We start from the raw sequence: 7,784 nt of genomic DNA, 5'->3' as shown, positions 1-7,784 counted from the left end.
TAGAGCTCACAAAACCAGCATGTCCGGTCAAGGATATGGTAATTGAAACACAAACATCATTCTTTTGTGAAAACATAATGTATTTTAAAATGTGAAATAGTATGTTTCTGTTGACATGTAATGAAGTGAAATTGAAAACATTCTTAAGAACAATGTTTGAATCTTTTATTACCTAGGTACGTTAATTATATCTAATATTATGATTAAAAGTTAACTTACTCGAAATACACATTTTAAAAATATGAACATAGTACATAATTATTTAATTAGGTGTTATAAATTGGAAGATGCTAAATTTTAGTTTAAGGTAATAATGTCTACACTAAATATCTTGATTTTGTTTAGGTCCTCGTTGAAGAGTTAAAGAGATTACAAAGATATGAGGATGACAACTTTTACTACAGTATAACGTGAGTATAAAGGGCATCAAAATTTTGGTTCGTTTAGAGCCTCAAACTGATTGAGCCGCCCCTGCGGGGTGGTGCGGCGGTTCTTAAACGATGACGACTTCTACACTCATGATGGTTATCTAATACACAATGCCCATGTTTTTCCGACGATGACAATGACAAAAGTCGATTGTTCTGGACCGGAGATGAAGAGTTGTGGACGACGAGATGGAAATAAAGTTTAATCTAATGTGGTTTTATTTGGGATGAGTGGGGTGAGGTGAGATTTTTTATTTTATTTTTTAATTAAATATAAATTGTAAATAATTATATATATATATATATATATATATATATATATATATATATATATATATATATATATATATATATATATATATATATTTTACATTTTACATGTTTAAAAGATCAACCACATGAAAAATATACCATAAAAACTCAACACATAATGACTTAAATAATCATATTGAATAAGACTATTTTAACAAAGCACACACAACTACCATACCGCATAATTTTTTTAAATGTTATATTTGTCCCAAACACTAACAACTTGAAGAGATCGTTTTCTTTGTAAATTCTTATCAAGATAAATAAAATATAAAATTTATGGTTACTTTTTTATGATGGCCATTGATGGTGGGACGCATTTGGGTGAAGGATAAGAGATAAGGTGTTACGTTCACCTTATATATCAATCATCTCAATTTTCTTCTAGATCTTTTTATATTTTATGGTATAATTATTTTCATATTTTCATTTAGATAAAAAATTTCAATATTACTTTAAATCCACCACCGTTTCAACTTTATATATGAGTTTCATTTATGTGAATTTTTTAATTGACTACTTACAAATTAGAACTTACTACAAGTTTGCATTTTAATTTGTTATCCAATTTTACTTTTGTTGATATAACGTAATATATACTAGGAGTTCAAATATATTTATGTAGTTAAACTAAGAAAAAACTTCATAAATGGTCTATGTGATATGTCTTCTGAAATCTGTAGTTTAGTCCTTAAGTTCTAAAACCTGATAGATGGTCTCTGTGGATTCAAAACTATTAATAAGTGGTCATTTTAGTTGACATCGTCAACTTTTGACCGTTAATAGAAAGACATTTCCGTTATTTCACAAAACAGGGACTATTTATGAAGTCTTTTGTTATTAAAAATAGATAAAAGAAAATACAATTATTTAATATATAAAGAGTTTCTCTCTCTCTCTCTCTCTCTCTCTCTCTCTCTCGTCAAGGTTTAGAGAGGAACTACAAAATCTGCCTCTCACTCAACAATGGCCTCATCGGAAGAACCTAAAACCCTACAAGATAAAGCATACCTTCACTGGCCACAAATGTTTCATCTCCAATGTCAAATTCTCTTACGATGGCAAGTTAATCGTTACCTCTTCCGCCAACAAGACCACCTGCACATAATCAGACGTCATATTCTCCTCTGACGCTCGGTATCTTGCCACCGCTTTCAATGGCAATATCGTCCGCCTCTAGGATGTATCCACTAACTCACTCGTAAATACCCTAACTGGACATACAAATTATGTCTTTAGTGTAAATTACAATCCTCAATCGAACATGATTGTCTCTAGTTCCTTCGATGAGACAGTTAGGTTTTGGGACGTGAAATCTGGCAAATGCTTGAAGATGATTCTGACACATTCTAATCTTGTAACTGTTGTGAACTCCAATCGGGATAAGACATTAATCATGTCTAGTAGTTACAATGGATTGTGCAGGACTTAGGATGCATCCACAAGGCATGTATGAAGACACTGATCGATGATGAAAACCCCCTATTAGCTTTGCCAATTTTTCCCTAAATGGAAAATTCATCCTTGTTGGTACACTGGATAGTACATTGGTTAGTCAATTCTTCTTTCATCTCTTTGCTATCAATAATTCAAAGCTTGTTCATTGCGTTCACACCCTTTACACATAGTGTGATGGAATGATGCAACAACCGGTTATTTCGGGTCAATAAAAGTCAAACATGTCAAACCAAAAGTTAATTATGCCAAAAAGTCAAATAGTTAAAATTAAATCATGAAAATTCATATTGCTTTTGAGGTTTTCGGTTTTAGGGATCAAAAATCACCAAGACCGAAATCTTGCCTTTGACCGAGAACCCCTAGGCCGAGAACATGCAAGACCGAAAACCTTGGTTCTCGGTTAGAGCTTGGACCGAAATCAAGGTGATTTTGGTGGGGATAGGCCGAAAACACCCACCTTATACGGTGGCACTTCTTCCAATGTGATAAAATACACACTCCAATGCAAATGTCACATCACTTATATATGTATAACCGAAATCATCACCTCATTTCTCATTTCCATCTTCAAAATTCTTTACATTTTCTCTCAAAGTTCATAAGAACACCTTCAAATCTTCAAACTTTCCCAAGAACATCAACAAGACATTCCCATGAACGTTATCAAACTTTCCCTGAAAACTATTTTATATAGTTTGATTCTTAGAAAACCTTGTAAGTACCCTTGCTTAATCTAGTGTTTTTATAACACTTACATATTAATTCAACTAATTTACCCACAATATCGTGTGTTAAATACTCGTAGGATACAAGCTCGTTCACATATTATAACTTGAAGATCATCGTTTTTATCTCGTTATCTGTGACATCCCCAAAATCTCGGCCAGAAAAGACCGGTTTCATTTATGTTTTTTAAACATTTTCAGAGTAAATCCTTTTGATTTTAAAAGAGATGCGGAATTTGTTCCCAAAAACAAAACGTGATAAAATAATATTTACCAAAGCATTTCATAAAGAAATGTATTTTCGTTATATAATCAAAACCCGGGATGTCATGTTCCGATACAGACCATAAAGCATAAACGATAACATTACAAGTCATTCAAGAAATATATACATATACAGACTTGTAAACAAAACAACTTGATGATTTTCCATCTTATGCCCTCGCGCCACTTCCTGTAATACAAAGAAACTGAGTGGGTCAGGCTTGGGAGCCTGGTGAGCATATAGGGTTTTCAACCCACAATAAATAATTAAATTAATATTCATCAACCAACTATAACCCAATTACTCATTCTCGTTATTCTCACTTTATGTCCCTAAAATAACTAACACAAGGGACCTAGTCTAAGAATATTTCATCGGGGCGACAACACATGCATTCGGAGGTTTCCCGGCAATATATGTCAAATAAGGTAACCATTGGGGGGGGGGGGGATGGAGTACAGTGAATGAACACCCAAGTTCATTAACACCTACAGGTGGCGAGCCTGCTAGTGTTCCACAAGACTGTCTAGAAAAGTCCGTGGTCGTCATCTAAACTCCGCTAGATGACTAAATCAAAACAACATCGAGGCCTTTCATCTGTTTATTACACACCAACTATCTACCCATGTTCTACCCAACATATTAGTAGATAAAAATATACATTTTTATACATAGTTTAAAACTTGTATAGCATGCTTTAATCAATTCATATTCCACATAACAGATGAGGCACAGACACATAACACGTATTTCATAGAGAATAAATCAGATGTATGAGATAGAAGAGAGTGAATATACATTCACACATATAAGAACCAAATATATACACATAGCACGTATTTTATATAAAATACTTCATAATAATGTGTTGGAATGAAAGTGACTATACACTCACTTTATCAGAAGATGATCGGACAACACTACGACTTGCAGAAGTAGTATACTATGATAGATCTGGAAGATCTTCACAAAAATCGGACTCCTCGCGGGCAGAGCTTCGGCTCGGGAATAACGCTCTTCGGGATCCTCGGGGCTTCGGATCTTGTTTCGGGGCTCTGATACCAATTGAAGAGAATTGTTATCGAGATTATGAAAGCAATTAAGATTGAATCAATGAAAAGTAAGAACACAAAGAGTAAATATTAATCAGATTTTATATTGATGAAGACTAATTAAAAAACTTTTAAGCAGAAAGAATTCTCGAGAGAAAAGTTTTTTCTACTTCTATCCTCAGTCCCTATTTATAGGACACTTGAGTGTACAAAAAATATACTAAGTCTAATACAATACGCTTCGCATAAAACTGACTTAGTAAAATAACTAAAAATGCGAAACTAAACAAACAGACAATTCGACTTTTACAATTCAACCTCTACAGGAATGATACCGGGGCTTCGGGGTATGATTGGCATGCAAATCGAGGCAAAAACTAGAGAGAAGAAAGAGTTTGAACAAGAGAAAATGGCTGATCTCGGTTTCTATTTATTGGCTGGGGGTCTGGGATTACGCTGGGCGTACATTAACGTCAGTGCATGCGTTAATTGGTGGCACTCAAGTATTGGTCAGGCAATTTGCACCCTTCTGAGTATGCTGGGCGTACTCAAATTACGCTCGGCGTAATTTGACTCGTCAAACTTCTAAATTGCGTAACTTTCGCATACGAGCTCCGTTTTCGACGTTCTTTATATCCACGCGTAGGTGAGACTACGCTCTACAACTTTCGTTTAGACTCCATCGGCTAATTTTGATTATATTTTTATTATTTATTTTTAGTAGGCCCGGACAGGAAAACTTCGTTATAAATTCATAACTTTTTCGTCCGACGTCCGTTCTTGCCTAACTTTTCATCGTTTCGCTACTAACAATGAGATCTTCGATTCCCGTTTAGATTGTTTTGGCTATAAACTGCTCGATCTCAAATCGAGGATTCGGGCTGCATATTGCCAAGTCGAAACTTCAGAAAATCATAACTTCCTCATATGAAGTCAGATTTGGGCGTTCTTTTTATGCACACTCTCGGTTTAATGAACTCTACGACTTTCGTTTAGATCAGTAAGGCTAAATATTGCTCTAACATAAATTTCACCTTTTACGTCATTCAGCGTTGCCGGTTCTGTCGCGAAACTTCGACATGTCATAACTGATGGGTTTTAGCCATAAGAACATCCTATGTGCTCATACAAACCCTAATGCTTGGATCTAGGTTTCTCTATTGTACAGGCAAGTTATCCAAGACTACAAACCCTAGATCTAGTATATGATAATCAATATAACATATAAATAAGGGTTTAGATCATACCTTGATTGTTATATAGCAATAACAATCACAAATCCTTCTTGTATTGACTTTAGAAAGCTTAGAGTCACAAATGTCACTCCTCTAATGGTTCACAAACGCCAAGAGCAAGAGGATGAAGAAGAGAAGAGAAGGAGGCTGCCCAAAACGTGTGGAAACCCTAACCAATTAGTTCACCATGTTTTTGGGGCTTAAGGGTTCCTTAAATAGTGAGGCTATTAGGGTTATCTAACAAGGAAACCCTAATTTGGATGCTTAATCCCTAAGCAACCCATGGGCTCCTTCCTTAAAGGCCTAGGGACGATTTCTAATGGGTTTCCCCATAGAATTCTGTAACGACCGAAAAATTCCAACCAATTTAAATTTTTCAAAAACAACCCGATTCCATTAAAGTTATTGCAAAAAGGTTTTCAATACAATTTATTTAAAGTATTCCCAGAATCACATCACGACAAAACATGAGGAGCGGTACGATCATGCCTTCGACTTGCCACGGTCTCCTGAAGAACCTGAAAAACATAAAACCACAACTGTAAGCCCGAAAGCTTAGTGAGAACCACATATACCGTACACGCATAACATGCCATATCATATCCGATCACAGAACATCCATGCACTTCGGGTCTACTGTGTGACTGGTCCGCCGCACCGGCCAACAGTCCACCTGGTCCACCCTCCGAGTCTAGCCATATACCTCGAGCCTGCAGTGTGATTGGTCCGCCCGCACCGGGCCTTCAATCCACCTGGTTCACTCTCCGAATCCAACCACATACATCGAGTCTGCAGTGTGATTGGTCTGGCCGCACCAAGCCTTCAATCCACCTGGTCCACTCTCTGAGTCTACAGTATGACTGGTCCGCCCGCACCGGGCCTTCAGTCAGCCTGGTCCACTCTCCGAGCCTCGGCACGTCTGGTCCGCCCTCTTGGGGCCTACAGCCTATCCGGACCGCTCGCTGGGCCTTCGGGACAACCGGTCCGCCCTGGGTATTTTGGCCTACAGCACAAAGCAGGACCCGCCTCAACCCATATCCAGTCCAAACAACCATGTGCACATAAACATACAATCATATAACAATTCACAGTCAACAAACCGATCAGCAGATCACATAACATATCATCATCCTAACCAGGATACCGACCTAACCGGTCACTAGCATAGCATCACCCTACATCTCAGGATACCGATCTCAACCAGGTCTCTAACATATACCATCCTAGCTACCAGGATGCAACAAATCAAAGCAATAACATACAACAAATACCCGGATCTCAATCCGATAAAGGGTCGGCCTTGGTGCCTTAGACCCTGCTGATATAGTGAGGATAACTCACCTCGAAACTGCCGACTGAACAGATAACCCAAGCTGCTCCGATCACTGATACGATCGCCACCACTGGACAACCACCAAGGTACTGAACCCAAAACAATATCCAACAATTACCAAAATGCCCCTGTAAATCACTGGTCAACCCTTGGTCAAAGTCAAAGTCAACCCCTGACTGACTCTACTCGCCGAGTCCCCATGCTCAGAAATTCCCCAATCCACGACTCAACCCGCCGAGTCACCCCGAGACTCGACGAGTCCAACCACTCTGAGTCCACTCACACACAACTCACCGAGTCATCCCTTGACTCACCGATTCTCGGCTCAACCAGAAAAGATTGGGACTCTTCGACAAGACTCGCCGAGTCCAAGAACAGACTCGTCGAGTCTAAGGCTATCTTCAACTTACTCGCCGAGTTGTTCTTCCAACTCACCGAGTTCCAGGACATCTTCATCCAACTAGCCGAGTTGTTCTTCCAACTCGCCGAGTTCCAGCTTATCTTCAAACAACTCGCCGAGTCTACCCATGTGACTCGCCGAGTACCACCGGGTCTGAATCCATACCGAGGCTTTCCAAGCCATGCAGATGATCCAAACCTTAGATCCACCCTTCCTAAGGCCATCCATCACGTAAAGTGGCAAACTTTACGTGAATCCAAGGAGATCTAGGCATTTTCACTCTAGGGTTTGGGTTTGGGACAAGATAGCTCCTTCAATCACTCATAAACAGGGAATTTTATGCATTCTAACCCTTTTCCATTCCAGATCTGAGGTAGCAACCTCAGATCTTGTAACACCCAAAGTCTTGAAAGTCCAGAGAGTAAAGGAAACCCTAGATTTAAGGGGGACTCGACGAGTCTAAGGAGGAACTCGGCGAGTCCAAGCGGGATCCGAGTCGAGGAGTAAGTGACCGACTCGGCGAGTCGGCCAAGGTGACTCGGCGAGTCTGGTCTGTGTGAGGAAAACCCTAAATCC

The 7,784-nt window shown here is 38.6% G+C and overlaps 1 pseudogene; it reads left to right on the top strand.

Annotated features, from left to right (window-relative positions):
- The first annotated feature begins 500 nt into the window (after positions 1-500).
- LOC145049462 (COMPASS-like H3K4 histone methylase component WDR5B pseudogene) lies at positions 501-2,368 on the top strand (annotated as a pseudogene).
- The last annotated feature ends 5,416 nt before the right edge of the window (positions 2,369-7,784 follow it).

Source organism: Lactuca serriola, chromosome 5 (genome assembly GCF_051521515.1).
Source record: "Lactuca serriola cultivar US96UC23 chromosome 5, Lser_US96UC23_V15, whole genome shotgun sequence".
NCBI lineage: Eukaryota > Viridiplantae > Streptophyta > Magnoliopsida > Asterales > Asteraceae > Lactuca > Lactuca serriola.
The sequence above is the reverse complement of the archived record's forward strand: the minus strand, read 5'-3'. Positions and strand labels throughout refer to the sequence as shown.